A 15,197-nucleotide genomic window follows, 5' to 3' on the forward strand; every position below is an offset into this window, starting at 1 on the left:
TATTTTAGTTTTTATTTTTTTCTTTAAGAGTAAGAGTCTCTATATGTCATATATTCTCCTTCAAGCGTAACAATGTCTGTATGTCTATTATTCTCCTAATCCTTATTATATCATTTCATATCGTATATACAGACTAGTAACTATAGCCATATCCATTTGCCGATCTATTGATCTATTCTATTCAATTCGAAATTCCCAAGAGCTTTTATTAGATAATTCTTTAATACTTTATAAATGTTACTGATACAAATCATGAGTTAATCATTTCAAATCCAACTCTTCATTTAGTCTATGCCAAGAATTCGGTGTGTTATTAAAGAGGTTTTCTCAAGTTTTTCCCTAGGTGCATTGTTCGCATCTCCCAGGTGCAACATCTCGAATCTCCTTGAGGCTGTTAATAGTTTTTCACTTATTCGCAGTGCGCTAATTTCAATCATCTCGTAAGCAATAATTTGTTGCTATTGACGAAAGTGTCAACATTTTCACATAACTGTGACAACACCTGACAGACACACACACACACACACGCACGCATACATAGACACCCACACACAGTGACATGCGGCATCATTAGCACATGTTAACATCGAACCAACATTGCAACGTCAAATGGACTTCGATTTTCTGTTTTTGTTGTTTTTTGCAATTGTCAGCGGAAATTTTGCACGAACGCAAACTTTTTTTTGTTTCCTGTTGTTGTCAATAACTAATTCGTTTGTCATTTTCCGTTTACATAACAGGCAATAGAGCCAAGGCAACAGCAACAGCAGCAACGACAACAACAACAACAACAGCAGTGACAGAACCAACCGCAAGCAAACAAAATGGCGCATGTGTAAGGACAAAGTTTTGCCTGCGTCTTGTGGCCGCTTTGTCCTTTCTGAGGATACGAGTTGTCGGTTTTGTTTATCGGCTCAACTTACGACATGATGCAAAAATGTTCGAAACATATTGAAAGCATCCCCAGCACCCGCTGGCCCCTGCTCCATCAAACGATACGCTCTATGCATGGCTGAAATTACAGGGTATGAGGATACATAGAAAGGAAACTATTGAGATATGAAAAGGTAATTCTTAATATATATATATATATATATTGTATATGTATATTTTGTGTTGAGAGGATATTCAAATTCATAGATATATATTTTTTGTTATATTAAATTTAATATTCATCTCATAAATCAGAGAAATCAATGTAAAATATTTACACACTTTACAGGGTATCTTCCAAGTGGGCACTCAGAGCTCTAGCATGTTCAGCTTATTTTCTGATGTTTTTTATTATTATTGTGTAGACGTTTAGAGGCTTGAAGTGTCAATTTTGCAGTGGGGCTCATAAAAATGGCGATAGAGCCATGAACAATTTTTGCCGCTGTGATTTACATTAATTTGCAATTTTTCATGCTGTGCGGGTGTGTGCGTGTGTATCTGTGTGTGTGTGTGTGTGTGAATGGCTCATAAAAAAACAGTGAAAATTTTATTATGTAAATTAAGCGCAGGCAGTGAAAAAGGATCAAGCCATGTGAATGGAGCTGGAGCTGCTGGATGGCCATTTGGCGTCCTGGCACGCGTTGAGTCTTATTAAAATTGTGGATTTGAATGCAGTCCGGTTTCATATCCTTGTTGATGGGCAACTGGTTTCAAGTGAAGCTAATTTGCATTCGGATTCGCAATAACATTTGCCTGCCCGACAAGCGCCTGCGAAATGTTAATTTAGTGTGCGATGCGTTTCGATGGGATGCGTTGATGTCAACGTTCGACAACGACAACGACAACGACGACGACGACGACAACGAGATGGACATCAACATCGACGGCTTTATGCAGATATATCAGTCACTCAACGGGCTGCTGCTGCCAAAGTCAAAGCCGAAGTCGAAGACGTTGCTGAGCTGCTTGTCATAAAGCGCTCAGCGGAAGGCTTGACATTTCAATTTGCAAGCCGACGAGGATCGCAGACTTGGGCCAAAGACAGCACCGAATGGCCACGAAGCCGACATGCAGCAGAACATGCAAATATGCAAATCAATGCGCTGACAATTTTCAGCCAACTCAAATATGCAATTGAGCTGAGAATTCCGCTGTTGGCGATTCCCCATCCTCCTCGCTCGCTCTAACGTTCTCTCACGAACTTTGTTAATTTATATTTGCCGCGTGCCGCACACACAAATAATCCAGAAATCGCTTCAGGCAACGCCGCTTATAGCAACAAGCAATTACAGAAAGTTACTGTAATCCTGGGCAAAGTCCTAGTCCGATTGCTGCTCCTGCTGCTCCTGCTGCTGCTGCTGCTGGTACTGCAGCCAGGACCTACTCCTGCCGCAGCGCCTGCTGCTGCCTGTCATAGTTACAAGCGCTAAGCCGCTTAGCCTTGTTGACTTTCACATGGGCATCACTTAGGGGTTGATTTCATTCGTCCTGATCCTTGCCTCACTCTCTCCGCGCGCGTATTTGTGTGTCTGTGTGTGTGTCTGTGTTTGTTGTTTTGTGCCTCGCTTTTTGATGTGTGATTAGCCTATTAGCCAAACAACACAAAAAATGAATAGAAGAAATCAGACTCAATGATGAGAAACGTAAATATTGAATCTGATGAGCAGCAGCCGCCAGGAGCAGGACCAATAAAACTCTACGGCCGCAAGGCGTTAATCGACTTAGCCGAGCGTGGGATCGGCCTGGTCAACTCATGGCAGCACTATATAGATCAGCATAATTGTGATTTGATGCTCCCTCTAAAGCAAAATTCAATGAGACATTTACATACATATATATATAAGCTCTCATACGAACTGCAAGGCGAACTGCCTGGGCCAATTAGAGGCCGCTTTTCGAGTGCCCACTGTATGTGCTGAGTGCTGTGGCCAATAAATCAGCCGCCCAGCCACAACAGCTACAAATATGTGCAAGTATTTAAAGGCTTAAAGAGCCTGGCGAATCCATGGACGAGCCGAATGTTTGCTGCATTGTCTTCCCGTTGCTGCTGGCTTATTGACGAAAATTTCAGAAATTTTAATTTAAAATATTTCTTTGAATGCTAAATTGTTGACTCTTTGCACCCGCAGCCAGTACCTGGGCCCGAGCGCTTAGCCATGGAGCCATAGAGTCCCAGAGATCGGGCCGGGCCGGGTCGGGCCGGCCAAATAAACCAGCTAAGCAAACCCCACGACACAAAGGCACAAAAGAACAAAAGCGCGCGACAAACAAAACCAAAAGCAAACACACAGCTCAAAGATCGTACAGGGAGACAGGGGGGGAGGAGAGCCGGAGCGAGCGGGCCGATGAAGCGTGCGGGTGGGGCGTGGGGTTGTAGAAAACTGAACTGAAACTGCGACGAAGATGGAGTCGAAGACGGAGAGGGAGTCGAAGTGGGAGTGGGAGACATTCAGACAGTCAACAGGATCGTGTCGCTCGTTTGTTTCTGCTGAAAATCTTAAAATTCTCGCAATTTCATGTTCGTTAAATTTTGATGTTGCAAATAAATTGAATTGTTAAACGTGCAACTTCGAATGTTGTCGTTGCTGCCTCACAGTTGCCTCTTCTTGCTCGCGTTGTTCTTGTTGTTCTTGTTGTTGCTGCTGTTGTTGTTGTTGTTGTTGTTGCTGCTGTTGTTGTTGTTGTTGTTATTGTGAATTGCAGGCGCATATTTAAACAAATGATGGCCAGATTTGGCGGCTGTACTGCAGTGCACTGACATCAGCAGTGAGCTGCTCTATGAGAGAGCGAGAGGCAGGGTGCAGAGAGAGAGATAGAGAGAGAGAGAGAGAGAGCAACGAGGGCTGCTTAAACAATTACTTATATACATTTAACATACATTGCATTAAATATAGGAAATAAGAGATGATCTAATTAAGCTCCTTCTGACTTAAACTTAACAGAACTCATTAAAGTTATATTAAAATCTGAGATAATCTACAACAAGTCGAAGCTCAGCTAACAAAAATTATATTCACTAATTAAGTCTTGCTAAGTTATTTCCTTAATAAACTCGAGCATTTTTGCATTTCTCAAATGAAAACCTTGTGCACTTAGTTTCTCCGCCAGCCCTCGGGGCTCGACTCAATGGGTTTTTAGCTTTTTGGCAGGGCATCTGCATATGCATGCTGTACGCTTGCCCTTTGTTATTGTGAGTTAAAATATTTATTTGTCGTAGCGCCTGGCCGGAGTGAGAAATTCTGATGGGTTTCTTATTTGCTTCGCTCGGCCAGTTTGCATATGTCCGGTCGCAGCGATGACTACATTAGCCGCATGCATAATAAAGCCACAGCCGAACCGAGCCGAACCAGAGCGAGCCTTGCCGTGCCGCCCCCTTTGGCCATGGCCAGGCTATTGGCTTCGATTTTATATGGAAATGCGGCCCCAACAATGGCTTCATATTTTCATCTCTCGCTCCGGCTGACTGCCTGACTAGCTGACTGGCTGGATGGCCGGGTTGGCCGAGCTGGCACCGGGGCATTCAAATCCTTGCTGCACCTTTGACATGTTCGCATCGCATGATTTATGCAGCCATGGAAGAGCGCTTGCCTTTGGCTGCCACAGCCTCTGCCACTGCCTCTGCCCCTCCCTCTGGCTCTGGCAGAGCAACTGCAACAGCAACATGTGAAAAATTAAGTGATATTTCTGAATTTGTTGGCAGCCATCGGCTGCTTCGATATCGCTGTGGACATTGGCTGTGGCCCGACTGCCAACTGAAGTCTCGAGAGTCGATTCGAGTCTCTGGCTGGGTGCTGGCTGTAATTGATGCTGCTGCTCTCAATCAATGCCCAAATAGATTCTTGAGCATATTTTTGGTTTGCTTTTTCCCATACCGCAATGGGAATTTTCCTCTAATAGAAAAATTATGAAATGCCCGTTTTTGTATTCATTGTTGTTGTCATTTGACTTGTTTGCCCATTAATTCATCATTATTAAGATGTCAACGATGTGGTTGACATTTCGGACCGTCGCTCTGCCTCCCTCCCGTCCCGCTCGTTCCGTCCTCATGCGGGCCACTTGACATCTGCCTGCCGTCAGGCTACTTTGAGATTTGCCTGCCAGTTTCTCGTTCGGCGTTTGTTGTCGTCTGCACCTGCATTTGATTGATGCTAATTTCACACGACATTATTGCAAGTTGGTCTAGAATTCCAGAGACTGTTCACATGACTGATGCACAGATATGACCGCCATGATAGCCTGTTTAATTCTGTTATTAATCGATCTGCATGTGGGTGCCCCAGATCCCCTCAGCAGATGGGACATCTTAATATGCATATGATAAGCGACATGACTCTATAAGGCAGATGCAACCCTTACGAGTCTATCTATTTGTCTAATCAGTTTCTATACTTTCTTTTGGTAAAGCATCATCAATCTTGAGTCTAAACTGAAGAACTGTAGTAATTTATTAAAGACGAACCTTTTTCATTTTTATTGTAGTTTTTAGCCAACTGCAACTCATGTTTTGCAATAAAAAAAAAATAAAGAAATAAAATATAAAAATTATAAATATATATATAGTAATATTTAAGTATTTATTTTTAAATATAATAAAAATTGTAATGGATGAACTATTATATAATCTTTTCCTACCCAAAACCCATATTTTTTTTTTTAAATCCTTGCAATATTTTCTAATATTAAATTTAACAAAAAATTAAAAATTAAAAAAAAATTAAAATAATTCAGAATAATCTTAAATAATGAATATAAAACTGTTCAAACGCCGTCTAAAAAACGTAAACCTTTTTTATTTATTTATTTATTTATTTTTTTTTTTTTTGACTAATGTTAATTTTGTAATTACTTAAATTTGTAAGCTCTGCTTTTTAAGCACTTGTAACAGTGTTGAACAGTTTGTGCAGTGCATTATGTGAAGAAGAATAATCAGCGGCTTGGAACCAGCAGTATCGCAGCTGCCCCAACCACCCGACTAAGGCCAACTGATGAAATTAACGTTTGAATGCTTAATTGGCTGGCTATCAAAGCCGTCGCATCAAATCACATGGCTATTTGTTACATCAACACCAGCCAGCAGACCCGGGGCCAGAGACAGTCGACGGCTGAAACACGCAAAGCTCGACGCACGCACAGAGCCACCCACGTCTGCCGCAGGCAGACACAGCTATTGTATGTAATACATATATATATATATGTATACACATATATATAATAAGATATATATATATATAAGTAAAGTGTGGAGTGGGCAACGCCAGACGCCATTGCAAAATCACAAAATGCCTTCCTCACTTTTCGCGCTTAATTAAACAATTAAATTTAATTACGGTTAATATGGCTCTAATTGCTGTATTTCCTACGCTCTACGCCATGGCAAAGGCTGTAGCGCACGCACATGGACACAGCTCCAGCTCCGGCTCCAGCTGCAGCTGCTCGCAGCCAGACCCAGTCTCAGACTATATAGCGGCCATAGCTATACATAAACATCAACTGGCAGAGCTTTTGGCTGCGGCTAATACAATGGCGGGGAGCAGAAGCGAGGCGCAGCTGAAGGTGGTACATAAAAGCATCAAATTAAAAGTGCCAATAGCCAGGTCACAGCAAGCAAGCGAGAGATAGAGAGAGAGAGAGAGAGAGGGAGTGTGAGAGTGAGATGGCACACAAATGTCCTGACACTGGCTATCTGTCTGCTGCGCAGGGGCACAATTAAGCGGAAAGAAAAATTATTATAACTTTAGGTTTTGTCATTCCCAGCACGCAGCTCCCAGCCATCCGCTATATATACATATGTATGTATATACCTGGCTGGAGTATATAAGGGGCAAGTAAATGCTGGCGAAACTACCCCAAAAGCGAGCTGCAGCGACTGCGGGGGCAGTTGATTGAAACTCACCACGGCGCCGTTATGTTGGGCATGCGCGTAGCTGCGTGTCGCCGTGCGCGCGACAAGGACAGCAATACACACTTTCTCCAGCGCTCTCCACATACGGGCTGGGTTCTCTGTCGCAGTCCTGTGTCTGGCTGCAAATGTTTCTTTCACTTGGCTGCGTTTATTTGCACAGTTAGATTGCAAAAATGGCGTCGCGCAGCATTGAGCTGTTACGGCGACTGCGCTGTCGCCATGGACGTCGCGACGCTATCGTCGCCGTCGCTGGCGTCGCAGCCGGCGTCGACGTCGACGCAACCATACTAATATGTCCAATTGTGGAAAATAATTATAATGAAACAAATTTCCACTCACTTGCCAAGTGAAAAGCAAAACGTCATATCCTTTTGGCCTGTCCTGCGCGCTCTCGCTCGCACTTGTGCGCGCTCACTGTCGCCACTGTCTCCATCTCTGTTGCACGCTCGCTGCAGTACAGGCCTTCGCTCTGGCTCTCCCATGTGGGTAAATGTAATAAATGGTTGCGTTTACCGTTACTTTTTAAAAGGGTTGCCAGTCGTTTGTATGAGTGGCTTTGTGTTCGTATGTGTGTGTGTGTGTGTGTGCATGCTGTAAAATATGTGCATGTGGTCGAGTTGAGCGAAATTAAGTTCGTATAAAATAAAATATAACAAGAACAGCAATTTCATAATGAAGGCGGGGGAGTTAAATCGCCTCTACTCGAATTAAGGTGAATTCTCTGCATGTGAGTGCTCGCTTATATGTGTGTGTGTATGTGTGTGCGTGGGCATAAATCTTCCAGTGTGTGTGTGTGTATTTGTGAGTTTTATTGTTTCAAGTTGGCGCGGATTTTGAGTTATAATTGGAAGTGTAAAGCAATAAATGAACACAGACAGTTACTTAAAAACGTACACACACACTCACACACACATACATGCCATTATGGCTATGACAAAATAACTGGAGAAAGAAGACTTTGTATGCATGAAAATTATATTGTAGATTGTGAAATTGATTAAGCAAATAAATGATGAATGGAAATAGATATGATAAAGTTTCTTATAATTTATATTTGTCTATAAGAAATATTAGTTCAGTGAAACAAATCCTTTCTCTGTTAAGTAAATTAATTATCTTACAATTTTTATTTTATTTTATTTGTATTTATTTTTTATAATCTGTTAGAGAACCTTCTGTAAAGTAAGTAAGGTTTTCCGAACATTGGTCACTTCATAATAAGTTAGGAAATAATCTTCGTTAAATTATTTAATAGGTATGTGATAATGTCTTTAATCTCTGCAATTTATCCATTGAAAGCAATCAGTGTTTATCTAACGGAAGCCATATAATTTAATGAAATAAACTGCTGGGGCCGGGTGCCTGGGGCTGCAGGAGGAGGAGGAGCCATTTATGAATGAGCCATTGAGCGATCGCTGGCGCCCTCGGTGGGTGGCTGGTAATCTAGACGGAATATCTAAATGTTTGCTAATTTGCTTAATAATTGCATTTTACACAGTTTTGCATTAGAAGCGACAACAACAACAACAACAACAGCTCACAGACAGATAGATACAATTTTTCTATTTGGCAAAGAACAATCAATGTCATTCATGTAGGCCGAAGCGCCTAATGGCAGCAACAGCAGCAGCAGCAGCATCAGCAAACGGCAACAACAACAACAACAATCAGAGCAACATCTACTAGTTTCATATGGCAAGCCATCAATTCTAAGTAGATGACACCGCGCAGATAAATTTGTCCCACTAAATTGGCCAAAACATGAAATAATTGCGAATGTAATTAGTTATTGCCCACAAGAGCGAGAAATGCACACAAACACATACAGATGCACACACACACACACACACACACAGGGAGGCGCTGTTGCCCAGAGGGAGCTGCCTCTGGTGGAGTCAAGTGGAATGCCATGCTGCAGATGCCACTTAATTTCGCACGAAAGTGAATTGTCTTGTAGCTACAACTGCAACAACAGCAACAACAGCAGCAACAGCAACAACAGCAACAACTGCAATTACAACAACAACCATGGCACTAGAGAAACGAGCAAGCATTACATGCTCTGCTCTGCTCAGTCCCGCCCTATGCCAGCGCCCGCTGCCAAAGCTGCCAACCTAGAAAACATTCGCCTGGTCCAACTCAATGGGAATAGCCCGGCACGGATCTCGGAATCATTGGTCTATGCTGCCCTCTGCAGTTCCTTTGCTCTGTTGCTCAGCTGCTTTTGGCTTTTGCTTTTGCTGTTGTTGTTGTTGTTGGAGCCGTTTTGAGCGCGCATGCCGACGATTAAAATCTTCAGACAAATTTTGCATTTCGCTGGCGTCTCTGTCGCACACAGATCGGCCCCATGAATTAAAATGCAACAAGGCTGAGCTAACCGAAGTCCAAACACACTACATGCAAAAAGGCACAGAGTTAATTGCTGAGAGAGAGGGAGAGAGAGGGAGAGAGAGAGAGAGAGAGAGAGAGAGAGAGAGAGAGAGAGAGAGAGAGAGAGAGAAAGAGGGGGAGACAAACAGAGAGTGCAGATCAAGTCATCTTGGCATGCTAGGCAATGGATGCTCTTTGTAGGGTATGCCAAATTGAATTGTATTTGTGGCGGCCTACACTTTCGCTAATGTATCTCACAGATACGCGCGTTCGTTTTGGGGCGCAAATTAATTGTGCGCCCAAACGGAGCGTGCCGGCAACGCAGACGACAACAACAACAACAACGAGGACGACGACGACGACGACAGTGACGGCAACGGCAACGGCGACGGCGACGTCGACGCGCTTGATATGCGCGATTCCTTGAAATTGTTCGCATGAAAATGCAAGCAGAAAACTGCAACTGCAACTGCAACTGCAACTGCCACTTCCACTGCTGCTGCATTTAATTCAATTGAAAATAGTGCGAAACAGCAGCAAGAACAACAACAACAACAGCAACAACAACTACAATCAACGACAACAACAATCAAGCAGTGGGCACAAAAATTTAATTGAGTATTCAAAAACGTAAAACTCTGACTCGTGGGCAGCCGCAGGAGATGGAGCCGAAGATGTTGGCATATGGAGCAAGGCGACTGCACCGTGCACCTCTCTCTCCCTCTCTCTCTCTCTCGCTCACTCGCTTGCAACGGTTATTTCGCAGAATTCTAAACTTGGAAATTAGGTTTCAGTTTCAGCCATGGGAGCGACGACAATGTTCTGCCTCCGAGCCGCATATCGGGCGCGTATCTCACGCTATTTTGTTTAATTGCATTCTACACATTTTGTTTCCCGGAATTTTTGCAGTTAACCACAAAATTAATGCAGGAGACTCAGCAGCCAGGAGACCCACAAGATGTCTGAATTGGACTGCGCTCATTAAACGCCTCGCAAGAGCTTCAATAGTAATAATGAAAAAAAAAAAGAAATACACACACACTCACAAAATACCAAAAATTATGAATACAACCTGCACCCACAATACCCGACTCCCTGTTACACTTATATATCATAATTACGCGCACATTTTCAGGCAATTAAAGCCGCTCACTTAAGCCATTAAAATATATACATATATGTATGTATGCGCTAGGGTCCAGTCCACGCCACTCCAGACCAGCTCAACGTAGGTGAAAATAGTCGTGGTCCCATAAAAAGTTCGGGTCGAACAAAGTGTGGCAGGGAAAATTGTAATTGACCTGAAAATTCCATGAAAAATTAATAATTTGCATAATATACAGCGGCGATAAAAGTCACCTCAAATGCTTTTGTCACCGAGTTGTGGCTAAGGCCACTGACCATGGTCTAAGTGCAGCATTTAATGAGAGCGAAGGCGGTGGGAAATACCCTCGATGCTGAGCATAGTACACGACTTGTGCAATGCGCTTTGACATGGGCTATAAGTGATACGAAAACATCTGCAGAGATCTTGAAGAAATATTTAGCATATTGTGCTCTCTTTAATATTAAATATGTATATATGTATGTACATACATATATCATATGTGATACCATGATTCTGATCTAGTTTAAGAAGATTTTTAAATTAAGAAAAATATCTGATATTCTGTTGCCAGTTAGAAATATAAAATATATATAAATATACTGACCTCGTTAATATAGATACATATTTAAATAAAAATCGTATCTGTTACTCTAAAGGAGATCTTGAAGATATCTTTTAGCATATATATTATTTATTCATATCATATCTGATAGCATGATAACAATACAATACAAATATATAAAATAAATAATAGAAATATATAAAATAAATTTATTTATCCTAATTTAAGTCAACTTTCAAGTTAAGAATCATTTCGGATACACTGATATCATATAGAAATATATTAAATAGTGTCTTACTCTAGTTAAAGTTCAGCATTTTCCAGCTAAGACTTGGTAAATATAATAATATACAAATAATATATGTATACTGATTTATATAATTTGATCTTCAAGTGAAGAATATTCATTTTTTATTTTATTAAGTTACATAAATCAATATGAGAATTTTTTAATGAATTTAAATTAAATTAATTTACAATTAAACAAAAGCTACGTTATTCACACAGTTGAATTGTTGTACCCAAAATTCAAATAAATTCAAGAAATATAACCTAAAGAAATGACTTGCTTCCTTTCAAACCGGTATACCCCACATTGCATTTGCAGGGTGGGCAAACACTTTTCCTAAAAATGATTTTTAATGCCGTCTGAATGAGTTTTTGCATATTGATCAAACTGCAAGCGAGCCGCGCCCATATCAGCCTCTGTGCATGTGGCCCAGTTCGGAGTTGCGTGGAGTTGGGGTTTGGCAGGTGGTTGGCTGGCTGACTGGCTGGCTGGCTGGCTTCTTGGAAATAATGGCAGCCCAATTGACGAGCAGCTGCTGCTGGCCGCGGATGCGAATGCCAGTCTGCCATAATGAGGTGAAAACATTATTTTTATTACCTAATTACCTCAATTTATTCGCGGTAATTGTGAGTGCTTCCCATACGCCGAGCGGCAACTGCTCCGCCAGGCCGTCTGCCAGAGCGCTGCCAGAATGGCTCTCGGCCCCCGTTCAGATATTATTACAATGTCTATAATGAGTGGGCTCCTCTTAAGTTGATCGCTGCCCCGAAGCAGGCTAAGTAAACGGATTTCCAATTCGCTTGCGTTTACAAATGAATTTTCCGTTGAATTTTCATTGCATTGCTACGAGCAATTTTCGTTTGTTGAGCTGAGCGACTGCAGTGTGAAAAACGCATTAATGAAGCCCTGCATTACATACACACAACTCATACACCTAATGACTGGGGACGCACTTGGAATGATCAGTGAATGCATTGCATAACCACCTCATAATGAGCTCATTTGCATAACTGCCGGGCGGGTTAATGGTGTTAATTAAATATGTTATGGCTGGCAAAGGGCTTCCCTCACTTACCAGTTCTTCTTAGCCAGAGCAGAAAAGAGTTTATAGCAAATAAAAATAAAGTGTTATAGGGCTGTACATTAAATTTTGACAGCAACTGTTGTGCCTAACTTTAGCTAAATTTAGTGTTACCCTTTGATTTTCAGATAAGCCATAATTCACGCAAACTTAGCTTCAACTAGACTCATCTAGCATTTGTAATATCAATCTATCAATCTATCTGTCATCATATATAGAATTTAATTTGTTTACTAATTACTGTTAAAATATGCATCTAATCTTAAGACCTCACTTATGCATAGATCTATAACTCAGCTCTGATTAATTTGCATTCCGTTTGGTATTCACAATTCGGAATATTTTGAAATGGAACTCACATAAATTACGAATTGATTTAGCATATTCAAACGTTGTCCAATCGTAGTTTAGACTTATTTATTTTCCGTATATAGACCAGAGTCGAAAATAAAGTTCTCATGGCAAACGCCTGCTACAGTTACCATTGGCGGACCCATTCAATATACCGTTCGGTGAGCGTGGCGCACTCATTGATAACTTCGGAGCACAAATATTATCATTGTAAATGCGCCGCCTCACGGTGGGGCGTTAATATCACGCTGTGCTCAGCGCCTTGCGGGGATGGGGAGACGATATGAGGTAGACTGGGAGACACAGCTTCATATTTGATTGGGTGCAGAGCGAGTGAGCGTCGCCGTCGCTGTCGCCGTCGCAGTCGACGCTTAACAAATGCGTGCAATCAGCGCAGGCGGCGCTCGGTCCATTAGGCCAGATATAAAGCTTAATTGCCGGGCCCGACAACGCGCAGCGGGCGTTCAATGTGACCAGGCTGTGATTATAATGTTGTTGTTGTTGCTGCTGTTGTTGTTGGCGCAACGGTTTGGCTTCGCCTGTTCGACCCTTGCCAAATGATTTGATTACGTTTTGATTAACGCGTTGCACTTTCCGCCGCGGTGCGTTTTGCATGCAGCACCACCTGTGGCTACCTGCTGCCGCATCAGGGCTAATTAATAAAGAGACGAGGGCGCCACAGCAACTGCCACGCCATCGGGAGTAGACATCGGCGACGGCGTTGGCGTCTCCGTCGACGTTGGCGTCAGCGTGGGCCACGTTGTAATTATATACGAGTAATTAATTGCAGAGACAATCGATTTGACATCCGAGATAAAAATACTCGGCTGCTGTACGAAATTTGCATGCGCATGACAATGCATTTATCACAACTGCAGTATAATTAATGCGACTACAATTTAATAATGTATTTGATTTGCAGCTAATAAAATGTCAATAGCTATTTGTACTTCCTCTCAAGGAAAAAATAAACTACTTTGCATAACTGACGTTAGTCTGTCTCCCCCAGGCAGCGATCACTCTCCAATAATAAATAAGCTGATGATGCCAAGGTATAATAATGTCGGAAATGCCCACTTTGTTATAATTCGTAATTAATGACAGTCTGAATAAAATGAAAATGCGAACGCATTTCGCTTATCAGCGCCAAACTGGCAAATAATATTTTAATTTATTTATTGAGCGCATGCGACTATAATATATATATATATGTGTGTGTGTGTGTGTCTGTTTGCATCTGTTAACAAATGGCAAAATAATATAAATCAAAAATCTCACAAGTTTTGACATATTTCGACTTGGACGCAGCGGCTGCCAACGGCGCGTTATTTCCATTTGTAATTAAATTAATTGGGGTTTAATTCAGAGCGATAACAGCAACAACAACAACGATTAACGCTCGCACATTGTCAACAAGAAAGAAATAAATAAATACATATAGCTAGAGCATGTGGCCCGCCGCTGCGAGTCTGTTATTGAACTCGTCTGACACTCGACAAATAGCAGAGAGTACAACAAAATTACAATTTAATAATCTTTCAATTCAATTCACTTGCTGCTGCATCTGCTGCTCAACAGCTAATGATGATCGTAATGATGATTGTTCTTAACTGTGCTTAACCTCCATAAATAAATGAATATATATGTGTATATATATTATATATGTATGTGTGCCTGATTCGAGCTGTGTTGGCAGTAAACAAGAGTAAGCATACGCCGTGTGCGCCGATCGCAGCGTCTCCCTCTCTCGCGCCCTCCACTGATTAATTAAATATTAATTGATCGACGATAAGCACGCGCTGGCGCTTTTGCATTTCGCACTTAGCTAGACGATTGTGAAATTCGACCGATTGATTGCCCGCACTTCAACAGCATCAAACAAAATAAACAACCTGGAATTTTATAGATTTTTTTTATGTATAAACACACACACACATATATGTATATATAATTATATATAAATGTATAAGCAGCTAGCAACAAGACTTTAGATTGTATTATATAATAAGTTATAAAGCCCGTGTAGAGTCTGTTTCAAGTGTTAACTGTTATGGCACCTGATGTCGTAATGGATTTTCTAGACTTGAATGAAACAATTTCATTTTTATTTAATGAATTTTTTTTAAATTAACATTTTCTGCCCCCATTTATTTAGCACAAGTGCTTTTCGACTGCTACAAACATATATATGTCGGGGCATTTATATATACATTTATAATCTACCTCTATAATATTGGAAATTTTTGACTTACGTTAGACTTGTACATATGTAAAAGCTAAAGAGGAGCGACAAGTTGGCATTTAATTAAGGCTGCAAGTCGCAACTGCTCCTAGTTAATCAGTGTCTATCACCGATCAAGGCTGTCCAGCTAGAGCACGATCAAATGACTCACTTGAGCCTCACGTATTTAAGCAGTGAAATTCATGTCTCAGCCTAAAACTGCTCTTAGCAATGTTTTAGCACATATCTGAAAATTTCTATTAACTCTATGTGATATCATCCTATCATCATTTCTACTCACATATTAAAAGTCTATCAATTCATTCCTCGAATAATTATAAATAGTCTATATATACAATCTGAATCATTAGCCGAATTCA

General features: G+C 41.4%; 1 protein-coding gene across 1 annotated transcript in view; it reads right to left on the reverse strand.

The window, feature by feature from the left end:
- The window catches only part of alph (protein phosphatase alphabet), a 79,396-nt gene that overhangs the window by 22,577 nt on the left and 41,622 nt on the right, over positions 1-15,197 (reverse strand). The window lies entirely within an intron of this gene.

This window comes from Drosophila navojoa, chromosome 2, assembly GCF_054131105.1.
Source record: "Drosophila navojoa isolate 15081-1374.11 chromosome 2, UAZ_NAV_1.0, whole genome shotgun sequence".
Taxonomy (NCBI): Eukaryota; Metazoa; Arthropoda; class Insecta; order Diptera; family Drosophilidae; genus Drosophila; species Drosophila navojoa.